We start from the raw sequence: 16505 nt of genomic DNA on the forward strand, positions 1-16505 counted from the left end.
ATATTATTTTCAAACTTACACATTTCTTTTTTAATTTTCTTTTTTGGGGGAATTATTTTACTCTCATTCCATTTCACATTTCAAACTTATATGTTTCTATTTTTTTTTCTTTTTTTAGGGAGTAACCCTCCCTACCGTCCGGTCATTTTCGATAAATTTTTTGCATTTTTGAGTCATTGTCTTGCGCTAATTTAGGCCATGTGTACAAATGTATATCTTATCTGAATCTCTGTGTACATTTCGGCAGCATAACGGCTTAAACCGTCATCTACCAAACCTGTTCAAAAGATAACCTGCAGGTATAAACATACCACACAACAGCAAAGGCACTCAGGCCATCATATATACAACCAAAAGGTACATGTACACCAAACTGGGGGCTCGAGCCCGAAACAAAGTGTATAAAGTGCAAAATGAAGGTTTCAAAATTTACAAAAGTCTGTGAAGTACGGCCAACAACAAAAACGACAAAGAGCAACAAACTACAGCTGGTCGCCGCCTAGCTTAGAAACTCTCGCCTTGAGAGCAGCAATCTCGGCGTCGCGGACCTCTAGCTCCCTCAGCAGGCGAGCTGTCTCCTCTCGGGGCTGGGCTAGCTCTCGCTCCAAGTCACGCTCCCTCTGCAAACGACAAGAATGGGCTCATGTCAATCATTTCAAACATAAGGAAGTTAGAAAATTCAAAAATAAAGTAAACAGAAGGTTCATACCTGACGTCCTCGACCGCCAGCAAGGGCCTCGATGGCAGTAGCCCGTAGCCGGTTGGCTACCCTCCACAAAGCCACGAACCGGGATGGCGCAACCTACATTTCAAGGATCATCAATAATTTGATAAGTTTAAACAAGTGTATTCTTATACGAAAGCTGATTAAATTAGGGAGCATACCCTCCGAATCAGATGTTGTCACTCGTCTAGACCAGCATCTCTCACCGCCGCGTCAAAGTCGCGAAGCTCGGAGATCGTCGTCATCTTCGTCGCATCAGTGTACTCGAGGGTCTCGGGGTACGATAGGGGCTCGATGCCCGCCACCTCAACCTCCTGCAAAATACAAATGGTTTTCATTAATTGATGATCATTCATCATGTTTTTATGTCAATCGAAAAAGAATAAAGCACTTACCATGACTGGCCAGTACGCCAACCTCCCGTAGAGGAACGCCGAGTAGTCCTCACCAGGAAGAAGGAGGGCGTCGCCATCGACGCCAGCTAAGTCAGCCTCCCTCTCAGCATCGGAAGGCTCCCTGAACATCGTCCGAGGAGGATCGATGGGAACCGTCAAGACATCTCGGGAGCACTGACGAGCCAAGCGCTCGCCCAAGTACCACACAGGACCCATCGACGTCCTCAAAAGCAACCAGCTCGAGCTCCTAGGTCGAAGGACCTCAGCCACAAAAGGAGGAGCGCCAGTGTAGTCCGCCCAAGGCCTGGGCACCTACTATGAAAAGCAAACAAAAGGTCATTCATATGATCGGTTCCGAAAGAGAGCAATGAAAAAGTGAATAAAGAAAAGTGGTTCGAAGATACTCACGCCGTCCAGCTGCAGAGCGTTCACGTCCCATCGACAGGCGTCGTGGAAGCAACGCTGGCTCTTCGTGCAACACACCACCAAATCCCTCACGACGGGATAAGCTCTCTCCCCTGGCTCCGTCCTCTTGGGCGCGAGACTCGGAATGTAGGAGTACACCCACGCTTATAAAACAAGATAGTCAATAACGATCTTTCGTCATTCGATAAAGAAATGATCTTTCATGAAAAGAAATGGAGGTTCGTATCTCCAGCAACAGTCCAGGGCCAACAGTGGTAGGAGAAGTCCCCTTCTCTATCAACTCCGGACGAACCATGGCCCTCATATAGCGAATGAGGATCGCAAAGCCAGCAGTGACCCAGTCCCAACGGCCTAGGCCACTCAGGTCAGAAAGGAAGGGAAGAAGCTTTGTCGACAGTCTCTCTCCCTTGTCTCCGAGGTAGATCGAAGACAAGAATCACCATAGTCACAAACGAGCTCTCTGCTCGGCAGTGCAAGGAGGAGGAGTCGTCTCCCTCCATCGATCACCACCATCGCCGGTCTCTTCCCAGCAAAGTAATCCCGAACATAGGAACTAGGCACCAACCCGGGAACCGCAGTAGCCTTCGGCATCAGGTTCCAGCCGATCAAGCTCCTAGCCTCAGCCGAGTCCGCCCTCATGGCTGTCTCCGGCCACACCACCACCTCAGTCCCGTACGGCAAGCCAGAAATCATGCCGTAGTCCTCCAACGTGACCCCAACCTCACCGAAAGGCATGTGAAAAGTAGAGGTCGTGTCCCAAAACCAATCAAGGAAAGCTCGAACCAGGCTAAGTTTAGCCCGAATTTTCCTTCCCTTGATGTCCCTCCAAGCTCGTACCAAGGCACCAAACGCTCATCGCTCGATGATGGTCCGCTCCTCTGCTGACAGTCTCTCGTAGGCCCCCATCATCGTCGTGTAACCCGAGAAAGACCTGATGTTCCCGGCCTCCTATTTTGATTCGAAGCAAGAGCTATATTTAGTTCGAATGAAAGGGAAAAGGAATAGCAAATAGAAATGAAATAAGATGAATGAAAGAGTGATGAGTTCAAGTTACCAAACTCTTCACCGTCCTGTAGGACAGGTGACCTTCTGCGGCCCAGATGAGGTGTCTGTTGTCCCAGCTCTCAGCCCACTCGGGCGCTCCCCTCAGCTGGTGATCACCTCGTCCGACGTTGGCCCGCCTCGGGGCCTCCTCCTTCTCAACAACCTCCTCCTCGGCGACCTCGTCCTCAGCAGCTGCCACTGCAGGAGTGAAAGCCTGCTCAAACGCCTCCTCAAGCGTACGAGAAGGGTCAAGAGCTGTGTCCACGTCCATGGGACCCCTCCCAGACGTAGAAGCCTCGTCACCTGCAAAATTAAAGTGAATTTAGGCCGCGTCAAGTGACGACAAGCCTTAGTTAGGGGATTTTCGTGCTTCCAAAGCTCCAAAATCGCTCTTTTCTCGCCATCTTTGGCCAATTTTCCCATAAACCCGTCCTCTCATGTGGTAATTTGGGTCAAGTCAAGCCTAAGATGAAGCTTAGTCATGGGTTCGAGTCGAAATTTCGACAACATTTCGTTAAAACGGCGATTATGCCCTAGAAAAGTGTCCTGAAAAAGCTGTCACAAATAAAAATTCCGAAATGGTATGAAGTTTACCCATCATACAAGGATTCCAAATACCAAGTTTCATCCAAATGGGAAATCCTAAGGCTATTTTCGGAGCAATATACGGTTTAGCTATGAGACCGTCTCAATTTCACTCAAATGCTCAAAACTCAACGAAAATTCGAAATAAATACATGGTTACGATCCTTATACTACCAATTATCCATTTGCAAGGTCGATTTTACAAGGCAAAATCATTTGGGGGAAAATCCCCAAATTTTCGACTTTTTAGGGTTGAAAAACCCTGATTTGTCGATCCAATTTGATCAAATCACGGAAGATTAATGCAAAATTAATATACATACCTCTTTTAGTCATGGCAAATGCAAGCTTTTGATCAAATTTTGGCGAGAAATGGTTGGAATTTGAGAGAGTAATTGAGATTTTATGTTTCGAAATTATGAAATGAATCCCGTGTTTCATCGAGTTTTTACTCAGGAAAACCGCACTCAGGAAAAGACGCAGCAGGTGTTGCGCCTCTTCCACGAGACGCAGCTCTTGTTGCGCCTCTTCCTCAGTTTCCCTCCAAATGAATTTTTGAAGATTCATTATAAGTTCGTTATTTGTGGACCCATCTTTGGTGCGCCTCTTCCTTGATACCACACATCATATATTTGGTCCATTTGATATTTGTTCTTCGCCCAGACCCGCATTTCCAAGCCAACTGCAAACTGTCGTAATATATATTTTTTACCAAGACTTTGCTTGCTACAACGAGCGGATATTTTCTGACAGGTGTTTCAACACACCTTTATTCTGTTCCCCCAGCGAGAGTACACAGACAGCCAATCGTCCCTCTCGAGACATGGAGATCAGTTCCCGGTTCTGTTCCCCCAGCGAGGGTACAGGGACAGCCAATCGTCCCTCTCGAGACATAGAGATCAGTTCCCGATTATGTTCCCCGACGAGAGTATACGGACAGACATTTGTCCCTCTCAAATCATGGAGATCAACATCAACCCCAAGCTCTTCCGAAGTTTGTTTGAAAGCCGACCCAAGCAGATTTCTCCTAGCAGTTCCTGCCTACGTCCTGCCGCCTCTTCCAATATCACGTTTTATTTCTCTTTGGAGTTTCAAGGAATTTCAGGTATAGACTCTTCTTATGGCTGGCGAGCCTCATTACGTAGTCTAATGGACTTTAAACGACCCTCCCCGATAGTCGACAGACTCTAAAATGTTCCCGACGAGAGGTCCTTGGTTCAGACCCCTTGAACCGCCTCGCGTCGCCATAGTTGTCAGGTTGTAATCTTCGATTGACCTGATGGCTATACTTTGACTTTCGTCTTGTCCAAGCCTCAGTTAAAGTGGGGGCTCTGTATATACCTCGATTCTGCACCTCCCGCAAACCACCCGGTAATGATTGGGCAGCATGTTTGGTACACGGAACGATTTGTGACAATTCGTAAGTTTATCGTCAAGTGATCGCTCAAACAATTGTGTCTACCTCATAGTCGTCATCTAAGCGCCGATACGGTCGTTTTGATAGTAATCAGAGTACATTTGGAGTCCGGGTCAAAAACGGTCTTCATTTTCTAATAACCGTTTAAAATGCCGAATCAGAATGTTCTGGAATGTTCCGGATATTTCTATTCCATATTTTTCAATCTTTTAATCTTTGGTAAAATATATCCCGAAATTATCATATAAAATATTAAGGAAATAAGATTAATCCGCTATTCCATAATAGAAACACGGAAATCTTTCTTCCGCAGGAGGAAACCACTGAGGAAAAGACGCAGCAGGTGCTGCGCCTCTTCCAAGAGACGCAGTGCTTGCTGCGCCTCTTCCTCAGTCTTTTTCTGCGTATTTTTCGTATCTTTTTGAGATTCACTTCCAAAGTTTCTCCGAAAACCCTAATTTCCGTCGTGTGATTAGTATAAATAGAGACCTTCGGTCTCACATATTTCTCACGCGAGTGTCCGCCCTTCTCTTCTCCCTTTGCATTCTAGACCACGTTCTTACTTTTTGGCGTTTACGTGCTTGAACTTTCGACCACGTAAGCTCGAATCCTTCTGAGTACCAGCCTCGTTTTGCATGACCGACCAATTTGACCAACTCCACGATCAATCAACTTAATCAATCTGTTTAATTCCTCTAAGAGGGCACTTTCGTTGTACATTCGAGTCGAGCATCACTAAACGTTAACTTAGTCAATCTCGTTTCGTCAAACATGTAAGTCTGAGGGTGTAAATCCTTCTATTTTATTATTGTTCTTTATTTTTGTAATCATTATTGTAAGATTTATGTCGAAAATACGCTTAAAACCGATTTGTAAAACCTTATTTCAAACCCTTTTTACGGATTATCAGGAGGCAAACGTCGAGAAAGGACGCAGCACCTGTTCCGCCTCTTCCTGAGGCTGCCGCAGTTCCTACTTCCTTTCTTCTTCCTTCGTCTTTTGTTCGTCTGTACGTTTTATTTTGCGTTTATTGTTCATGTTTCTTTCAACACAATAATTCTAATATAATAATTTTAACCTGTAATTCATTAATAACTTATCATCATTAACATCCCGACTTAAATCCCTTATAATCCATATTTGCGGGTTTTCGTCATTTAAATCAATTCAGATTTTTAGAGGTTCGATTCATTAATATTGAGTCTCTGGAATTCATCATTGATATATTTGCATCTTTTGTTTATCATCATTAATTCGTCTTTAATAACCTTTTTAATAATTACTTCGATTAGTTAGTTTAATTTGTACCGTTAATTCTCATAATTAATCTTTTAATATTATAATTAATTCATCCTAATTAGTTTTTATCCATGTATTATCGTTTTTATTACCTCAATCACATGTAAATAATATGTTAAACCACTTCTATCCGAGTCAAATAATATAATCAAGCATTAATATCACCAATGAATATTAACGATTCGCAATTCCGGCTTCACAGCCAGAACTGAGCTCAGGAACAGACGCAGCGTCTGCTGCGCCTGTTCCTGGTTGAGTTCTGTCTTTGAACTCCCGTTTCTGCCTTGACCTAGTTTATTAGTTTACGTATTTAATTTACTATTAATCGTATTATCACCTAATTTTTGTTTGTTTATTTATTTATTCTTTCTTTTATAAAATTATCCGTTTTAGATGTATTTTCGACATAAATCAGTTAATCCAATGTAATTATTGTAATTTTCTTTATTGCATTTTTATTGTATTTCTTTTATCGTATTGCTTGTATGCTCTCACATGTAATCGATTTTAAATTCCTACTTCGACTCAATTGCATGTTAAATTACGTGATAACCGACTTAGTATTAATTCTCACATGCTAGGATTAATCTAATGAATGTTGCATTGCATGCATATAAATCGATAACATATCGAGTATAGACATTTTCTCTAATCATTAGTAAAGGCCACTATCGAGGCGGGCGGGATTAAGTGCTCGATCAAAAAAGCTTCCTAATACGTACCCTCACCCCTTACTCCAGATCTCTGTGAACACTCGTGTTCATTGACATCTACGAGAGTCATTCTAGACATAGACTGCTAAGGGTAACGAGTGCTTAGTGTTCATGTCACTACTTTGTGTCTTGACATGGCACGAGGTATTCGAATGGTTTTTAATTTTCCACAATAAATTGGTGGCGACTCCACAAATGCACGAGAAAAGCTTGCTCGCTTTTCACCCCCGTGGGCCCCCGTCCACAGAAAGCTTTTGCATAAGTGAGACAAAACCATCGCGAAGTAATTACTAATAATAAGACCTTAAAAAAGCATGCACAAGTAGTGTATTGTAATAGAATTCATTCATTTAGACAAACTCCCACAAAAAAGGATAATGGCACTAGCAGAACAAAAAAAAAAGACGATTAAAGTCCTATAAGTTTCATGGCTAATAGTTGTAGACACTGAATAACAGCCATGAATAGTAACATACCCCAGCCATAGTGTGTAATTTGCTCGTTCTCCATCTTGAAAGTGAGAGTGCCCCCGCATAAATTCTCACCATAGCTGTTTATAAAGCAGATTTCCTACACAAATAGAGTGACTAGTCTGATAAAAATATACCGATCCATATATTAATATTCCTATCTCACATAATTTAAAGTGGAAGAGGAGCAACAATTCAAAAAAAAAGGAACATGTTCACCATATTAACTAAGCTGAAATTATAATTACGACCTCTCATCATTCAATAAATAGACTATACCACTATTTATAATGTGGTGTAAAATTCATGTAAAATCCGAGCCTTATACTAAAATATTCGAGTTTTATTTTAAAGAATCTGAGTTATATTGTAAAATATGTGAATTCACCCATTTAATAATAAATTGTATAGTACCCAACAATCAAATCTAGAGTATTACACTAACATCAGCTCACCAATTTATTACTAGCAACAATGCAACATAACAAAAAAATTTGGAACCACGTGGCTGAAATGAGTAAAAGTAATCCAATGTGCAAACATATTAGCGATGGCATGCTATAATAAGAGATGGAACCATTTAACTAATAACCTTCGCCCATTTGCCTATTAATCCACTACCTTATCGATTAACTACTCCAATTAAACATAGTTCAATCTTCTAATAATCGTTATGAGCCTTCTCTTTCGACTAATGTTCAATTCAGGGTCCTTCATGGAAATACTTTAAACTATTTGCATCTACGTATGGCAACAGTCAATAAAATGAAACAAATAGACAATGTTTACCATGTAGGAGTCTTTTGCTTTTGTTTCTGTTGAGCATTAGCACCAGCATACTATCTGAGTTTTTGTATACTTGAAAGTAGGAGGAACATGTATTCTTCCATCTCTCGAACCCTCAAATATTTGTCCCCGTCTTTGCTCTATCCGGAGCCGTATAAAAAGAAAATACATTAGAGTTTATACTCATACAGTCGCACTTTTCATAGACAACCCAACTAACCAAAGAAATGGGCATTCTGAAAAGAAAGGGCTTTAATAGTTCGGTTCAGTAACCTGCCATTCTCTAGCAACGCTTTCTAGTTTCTCATCTCGACGAGTGTCTTCGCGCATCGGTAAGAGAGTGCTATCCAGTAATTCAAATCACCAAGCCATATAACTCAGCTGCACCAAGATTTCGCGTATCAAATATATGGAGAAAGGGCATATTGCTATAGACAAATTACAAAGTTGATAACAAAATTCAAAATTACCAACTGATAATACTCTTTTTAACAACAGTATCCCTGTACTATAATACTACCAACTCACCGAGGTCATTTACACAATAGGTAATGTTCACTTGTTTAATTTAGAAAGATATTCCAAGCTAAGGAATAATAAATGACACTACTAGCAGCGGAGCATTCCATTTCCTTCAGCGAGAAATTATAAACTGGTACAAAAATGTACACCGTATTCAATATCTCATCTCATCACAGAAACCCTCTTTGACAATTGTTGAATAGCTTCTCTTTTACTCTAGCTACATCAATGGGAAGAGTATTATTATTAATCGAACAACTGATAAAATTGATTAGATTAAAACAAGATTAACTAGGGTTCCAATTTGGGATTTATAAATTAGAGTTTCAGAGTTGCACCAGCGATTTATATGGGCGAAGTGGAAGCCATGGCCGGAGGGTTGAGGACAAGAGTATCAATAAACGCATCTACAACTAACCCATTAACAAATTAGGGTTTCACTTTCCCCTAAAAATCAACATTGTCATCACACAACAATCAAATAATTAAGCACAAACTAATGATAAAAAATCAAATCAGTAACAAAATCAAAAAAGAAATTGAAAAAAAGGATGAATAACAAAATCTCGATTGAGTATTATCACAAACTCAAACACGCATAAAACTATGATTCAAATAAAACATAGAAGGAATTAATCAAACCTAATCGATGTGGGAAGAGCAGGCTTGTCAAACCTTTCATCGATTTCAATGCCTTACTAATCAGTAATGACCCATGCAGGGGCGGAACCAGGAATGAAATTGATCTAGGGCTAAATTTATAGTCAACTGAAATGTGTTGGCAAAAAAAAAATTCAAATCGTTGGCAGATCCATGTATGGATTTCCGGGTTTTGGGACACTCGAAAAGTGAAAGTTTTTTGTGTATTTTGTCAAATTTTAGGCTAAATAAAATAAAATTTATACTCTTATGCAAAAATCGCCTTAATATTTTGGTTGGAACCCTTGATATAAATTTTACGAATCCGCTACTGACCGTGACCTAATTTTCTATCGATACAGTAGACAATAGTAACTATTTTAATTAATATTGCATGACCAATACGCTAACAATATAACAGACTCGATACTTATTTGATTTAAATTTATGTTGTACCATGACATAATATTCTTAAGAGATTGTCCTTATAAAATTGGAGTTTTCTATGACAAATAAGTAAAATTGAAGTTTCTAAAAGGAATTGCATCAAATGTTGGTATTAAAAAAAAATTGAACAGAATTTAATACAAGGGGAATCGATCCCTTGTCCTCTTGCATGGTAATCAAACCAACTACCATCTATTTTTTTTGGTCAATCGAAGCGCGCAGTTAATCGCATTACAATAGATCTGTGGGAGATCTGTGGGAGAAGTACCTAGTAGAAACAAGCTAAATCCGCCCCTGGACCCATGACGTACCTCGGCCTCGCGCCGGAGATCTGTGGGAGAAGTGCCGCCTCCTCGAAACCAACGCGCGCGCGGGTGGCTGTGTCGACAAAATTTTGCGTATATGAAGTTAAATTGTTGTTTGGACGCGGTTGGTCATTGTTGTTTGATGTTAACAAAGTCATGTGATATAGGTAAATGTTGCTAAATCGACCATATTTTTTCGGATTTTCAGCATAGGTAGTTTTTGACCCAAAATGAGAAAACAAAGGTAGTCTAAAACAAGAAAAATAATACTCCCTCTCTTCCACACCAAAGCTTACATTGACTCTATCACACTTATCGAGACGTGTTTTGCAACGTGAATATCTTTAGTTATACATTATTAAAAATTATAAAAATTTGATATTCTTATAGCATTCATGACGATAAAGCAAACAAGATCTTACATGACTATATTTTCTCTTATAGATTAAGAGTAATATCAAAGATTCTCTACGACCATGAATAGTGCCAAAAAGTCAATGTAACCTTTGGTCTGGATGGGAGGGAGTATAAGGCAGTCGTCTTACAAATACCGCTAAATATAAGGTAGTTTTTGACAAAAAAAAATCATTTCTTTATTGTTCAAACTCGTATCAGACTTACTTCAAACTTTATACATTATCCGTCAAACTCACCTCAGACTCTACATTTCCACTTCACCTTTTTTTTTTTTTTTTTTTTTTTTTTTTTTTTTTTTACGAAAACAAATGACATATGAGATCCACTCATTTGATAATTACCTTTCATAGTGGGGTAAAGACCCACCCAAAGTTTTAAGTTGAGTCTTGGATTTCCAAGACTCAATTTAAGACTTTGTTAAGATTTTGGCAATTTTGAGTGGGTCTTGTCTTAAGACTCACCAAAGTCTTGTTTCAAAACTATCAATAATCCCTATTTACTAAATGAATAGGTGATTTTACGTTTTTTCCCGCCTAATTATATTAACTTTTAATTGGATCTTTAATTTTGCATTCTGCTAAATACCCAGTGGGCCAATTAAGCAAACTCAAAAAATATAACTTAAAAAATAAGTATAATAACGTACTAACCCGGAAAAATCATCAATCATTGGTATAATTAAATTATCTCATTAATTCATAAAATATTAACAAGGATTAATTTCCCAATCGTTGCCAAAATTAACTTGAATAATAAACATGTAAAGTTGGAAAATTTAGTTGATTGGTTACGACATCAATTCATATATATTCCAAATCTCGAAATATCGATATTTTGCAAATCGTATGTCTGCAACTTTTCTCCATTTATTAATCAAAAATATAAAAAACTCATTGCCAAAATTAACTTGACTAATAAACATGTCAAGGTGGAAAATTTAGTTGATTGGTTCATATATTTCAAATCTCGAAATCTCGATATTTTGCATAGACTATTTTGCAACTTATCTCATATATTAAACAAATACTCCCTCCAATTTCATATATTGTTCCTCTTTCCATTTCCGTCCAATTTCATTGTTGTTCTCTCTTTCCTTTTTTAGACAAGTTTGTGTGGTCAAAAATCAACTATATGTGAGGTCATGTACATTGTGTGGTCCAAATTGATTCTCTTAATTCTTGGGTCAAAAAGAAAAGAGAACAACATATGAAATTGGAGGGAGTATATAAAAAAATCATTGTCAAAATTAACTTGAGTAATAAACATGCAAATAGTAGTATCCTACAACTTATATATATATATATATATATATATATAGAGGCGGGATCTCGTGAGTTGGGGTCTTATGGTGAGTTGTGAGTTGGGGAAATCAAGGGCTGAGATTAAAAGAAATCAAGGGCTGAGATTAAAAGATAAATTAGAAAAAAAAAAGGAAAAATCGAAAAATACAAAAGCGCCAAACATGAAAACACAAACCTCATTCTAACGATATTCTCTCTCTCTCTACATCTCTCTACAAATCAAAACAGAGAAAACTCACAAATCAGAACGCCGACTATAGGAAATTCATAAAAAACCTAATAAAATTACACAAAATCGTTGATTTGTAGCTGCAATCGAATTACAGGTAATGTAAATTCGTTGATTTTTAGTATATTCAATCGTATTTTCGAAATTAATGTAAAAAACCTAATTAATGTAAAAATCGTTGATTTTTAGTGTAAATTCGTTGATTTTAATTGAATTCAATACTTGATTTTACTTGTTTTCGGTATAAAAGATGGACAACGAGATCAATAACAATGTTAGCGAAGAAATCAACTCGACAAAGTGAATATGGAAACAGTAATACTTTGCTATTCATTCTTATCTCTTCATCCGCCGTTGTTTATAAATAAATTATTGATTTCTACATGTTTCTCAAATTGTTATTCGATATTATTGTACTTGTCTGGCTTGTATTAGAGTAGAAAAAGAAAATCTGTTATTCGATATTAATGTACTATTATTAGCCTCAGTGTGTATAAATCAATTATTGATTTCTATGTGTTTCTCAAATTGTTATTCGATATTATTGTACTATCTGGCTTGTATTAGAGTACAAAAAGAGAACTGTTATTCTAATATTAATGTACTATTATTAGCTTGAGTGTTTATAAATCAATTATTGATTTCTATGTGTTTCTCAAATTTTATTCGATACTATTGTCTTTATCAAGCTTGACATTACGAGAAAAAGAGAACTGTTATTCGATATTAATGTACTATTATTGTAACCGTGCAAAAGAATAACATGATTATATTATTGTCTTTATTTGTGGTATTATTGTAACATTATTGTGCTATTATTGTGCAAAGAACATGAAAATATATGCCTTGCAAAAGAGTTACATAATAAATACGATATTATCGTATGTAATAAAGTAGAACCGAGTCTTTGTTATTCGATATTCTTGTACTATTATTGTAAAAAAGTAGAGAAACATGTTGATATTATTGTACTCTTATTCGATATTATGCTACTATTGTTGTGATATTATTGTGCGATGAGCGTGAAAATATACTACCGATAAGAGAGTAGCATGAGATAAACACATTTAGTGTTATTGTGATGTTATTGATTGTCGTCTGTTTCACACCTGCTTTGTTATCATACTTTGTTATTGTCACATTACTTGCAATGTTGATCTCTCCCCGTGCTCTTTATTGTTGTGATGTTATTGTGATTTTGTTGTCCAATGACTGTACTCATTATATTAATTTACTGTCGCAGATCTTTCTACTGTGTCTATTGTTGAAGACAATGCAGTCTTACCTAATGGGGATTCTTCTAATAACAGTATATACACCAGCCCAACCTGTTCGATTTAAGAAAACGATGAGTTTGTCTCAACTCTTCATTACAAAGAGAGACACCCGGGGACCGAGCGGGGGTGAGGACTGTTGAGAGTGATTTTACGCCTAAACGTGGCATGTTCTTTCTTACCTTGGAGGATGCAGTACAGTTCTACAGCATCTATGCACTGGCTTGCGGATTTGATGTGAGAAGGTACACAAATGCGCAATATAAGGGGGGCGTCACCGTCAAATCACTGGTCTGTAACAGACAGGGGTATAGGGATATGAAAAGAAAAATGCGACTTGAAGCAACAAATCATGAAGCCGGTAATTTGAGTACAGTAGAGAACAAAGACCGGCGAATTAGACAGCCAAAGAAGCATGCTCTGACAAGGTGTGGCTGCAAGGCGAACATGAGGTTGAGAACCTGTGAAAAAACAGATGACAGACCGGCTGGGTATATTGTGGATGTCTTTGTAGACGTTCACAATCACTCTCTTTACTCTGTCAAAAACAGGGGAGTTCCGAAGCTCTCAAGGGACGTCCATGACTACATTAAGAGGACCATTATTGATCATACTAAGCTCAACATAGGTCCAACATTGAGCTTCAGAATTCTCAAGGAATACTCAAATGGTTATCAGAATATCGGTGCCTCTTTGCTAGACTTCAAAAACTTCAAGCGAAATATCAAGTGTTACATTGGGGATAACGATGCTAAAATGTTCATTGGGCATTTCAAAATGCTGGCTGAAACAAAGGGGTTCTACTTTGCTTATGATCAGGATGAGAACAAATGCTTGACGAAGGTTATTTGGGCTGATAAGGAAGGGATAAACAACTACAAGTTATATGGAGACACGATCTCGTTTGACCCTACTTATGGGACAAACAAATATTTCATGGTGTTTACTCCCTTCACCGGAGTAGACCACAACAAGAAGACGGTGACTTTTGCAGATGGGTTACTTGACTTCGAGAGTCAGCATTCATTTGAGTGGATTTTTAAAAATTCCTCGAAGCAATGGGGCAAAGAAGAACCTCAATGTGTAATTACGGACACCGTGCCGGAATTAAAAAGCCTCGCCCCAAATGTCTTCAACCATTCTGTCCACAAGTATTGCATATGGCATATCATGCGGAAAATGCCCGAGAAAGTGGGAAGGGCAATCTGCAATGATACGGAATTTATGACCGACATAAATGCCGTTGTGTGGGATGTCGACCTCGAGCCACACGAATTTGAACAGAATCGAAGATCATTATTGAAGCCCATGGTATGGAAAGCAACCGGTGGTTGAAGTATGTCTTTGCAATCAGACAAAAGTGGATACCGGCATACTTTCGGGATCTGCCTCTAGGTTGTTTGTTGCGAACAACCCAGAGATCCGAAAGTTCAAACAGCTATTTCAAGCGGTTTGAAAGCCATTTTGGAACCCTCGTCGAGTTTTGGATGAGGTACAATTCCGCAATAGAGCAGCAAAGGCATACACAAAGGAGGATGGATAATGCCAATGAGCATAGTATGCTCGAGAAAGTAGGGCCGATGAAGGTATTCCACTTTGCTATTCTCGCTATTAATGTTATTCCACCGCTATTCTACCGTTATTCCCCTATTATTCCCGTGTTACTCGCTATTCTCGTTCTCTTTTTGTGTTATTCTACTGCTATTCTGCTGCTGTTGTGTTATTCTGCTATTAATGTTATTCCACTGCTATTCTTCTATTAATGTGTTGTTATTTTTGAATAAAAAACGAATATTCTTTGTGGAAATGGATAGCGTCTGCAATAACAAAGAAAGAATCGCTAAATTTAGTCTCTTTGCTATTCTGCTATTAATGTGTTGTTATTCTACTGCTATTCTCGCTATTAATGTGTTGTTATTCTACTTTATTCTCGCTATTAATGTGTTGTTATTCTCTTTTGTTGTGTTATTCTCTTTTAGTAATCGCCAAATCCAATCTCTCTCTCTCTATATATATATATATATATATATATATATATATATATATATATATATATATATAGAGAGAGAGAGAGAGAGATTGGATTTGGTGTTTTTGGTTCTTATGGTGAGTTGTGAGTTGGGTGAATCTCAGCCATTAGTTTAAATTAGAGATGAGTGGCCAAGATTAATCTTAGTTGTCATATAAAAGCATTGTTATTTAGTTTATTTTCTCTTTTTTTTCCTTTTTCTCTCTCTCTCTTCTTTCCCTCATTTACTCTCTAACGATTTCTCTCTCTAATTAATTATCCACATTTACTGTTAACCGTTTATATAATTATCACCACTGCAAAGCGTTCCTCTCTCTTCTATTATTCCTGTGTTATTCTTCTTCAACTGTTCGTATCCTTCGCTTTTTTCTCCCGTTTTCTCTTCGCCGTTCATCGTCTTCCTTCCTATTGTAGGTAATTTCATGTCATTTTCCTCTTTTATTTTGTATTTTTGTTTAATTTCATGCTTTTGTATGCTTTTTACTTCGTTTTTCAGTGTAATTATCGCTAGGTTTACTTAATCGAGTACTTTAATGTCGTTATTATGCTGCATTTTTGAGTTTTCTATAGTTTTGAAGTGATTCGCATGTTCTATGTTCTCTACAGACTTTAGTTTTGTGTTACTCCGCTGTTATTCTATCGCTTAGTTTGTTGTCAAGTTATTTGTCATGTTGTAATTGTTTAATGTGTTTTTCTAGGGTTTTTGTGTTTGTTCGTGTTGTCTTCATTTTTCAGTACTTCTGTTATTCCGCTGTTATACTGGTCGTATGGTGTCATTGCAGCGCTACTGTTGCGGTCATTGTAGTGTTTTTGCTGTGTTGAATTTTCTGTTATTCTTTTCCTGTTATTCTGCTGTTATTCTAGTGGTTTTGTTTGTTTGGCTTTGTTTGTTTGTAGGTTTCAGCATTACTAATGGACTTAGTTTGTGAGGGATGGGCAATAAATATAGTGAATGAAGATAAATTGTTATTTGCTAGCGAGTTCGCTCTTTGAAAAGAAAAAAATTGGGATGGTTATTGGACGATAAGACTGAAAAGTGCTTTGAAGTTAATGTACGAGTTCGTCGTCGTAATCAATCAATGTCGGCAGTTTTAAATAGCCAGGACCTAATGGAAAGAGTTTTCGATTATGTAGAGACTACTTTGGACAAGAGCAATATGTCTCTTGTTTGTAAGAAATGGTCACAAATGTTCCTATTTCATAAAAGTTCGCCCGGTGTTCACGCCGAATATATGAAAGTTCTAAGAACAAGTCACAGTCAAGGTTTTAAGATTTTGTCAAGGGGCTCGACAGTGGTTTCCAAACGATGCAAGTGCTATATGCTTGCAAGTGAGCCATCAAAGGCGGTGTTGCATGCTTGCCAGTATATATACGATCATGACAAGATCCTTGATGCACCTGTATCTGAACGGATGAGTCTAATTCACGAGTACTTTGACGCACTCAGGGACTTTCCTTCTGCTTATGATCTTGCTCACCAATT

The 16505-nt window shown here is 38.2% G+C and overlaps 2 long non-coding RNA genes across 2 annotated transcripts; both read right to left on the minus strand.

Annotated features, from left to right (window-relative positions):
• Positions 1 to 317: 317 nt before the first annotated feature.
• Positions 318 to 3538, minus strand: LOC141613512 (uncharacterized). Its single transcript, XR_012529254.1, has 6 exons — positions 2600 to 3538; positions 1528 to 2493; positions 1120 to 1434; positions 886 to 1038; positions 710 to 802; positions 318 to 620 (listed from the first exon to the last, which is right to left on the minus strand). It is a non-coding gene; the product is annotated as an uncharacterized LOC141613512 (long non-coding RNA).
• A 2769-nt stretch (positions 3539 to 6307) lies between these two features.
• LOC141613513 (uncharacterized) lies at positions 6308 to 9101 on the minus strand. Its single transcript, XR_012529255.1, has 4 exons — positions 9024 to 9101; positions 8133 to 8240; positions 7863 to 7999; positions 6308 to 7173 (listed from the first exon to the last, which is right to left on the minus strand). It is a non-coding gene; the product is annotated as an uncharacterized LOC141613513 (long non-coding RNA).
• Between the last annotated feature and the right edge of the window lie 7404 nt (positions 9102 to 16505).

This window comes from Silene latifolia, chromosome 11 (assembly GCF_048544455.1).
Source record: "Silene latifolia isolate original U9 population chromosome 11, ASM4854445v1, whole genome shotgun sequence".
Taxonomy (NCBI): domain Eukaryota; kingdom Viridiplantae; phylum Streptophyta; class Magnoliopsida; order Caryophyllales; family Caryophyllaceae; genus Silene; species Silene latifolia.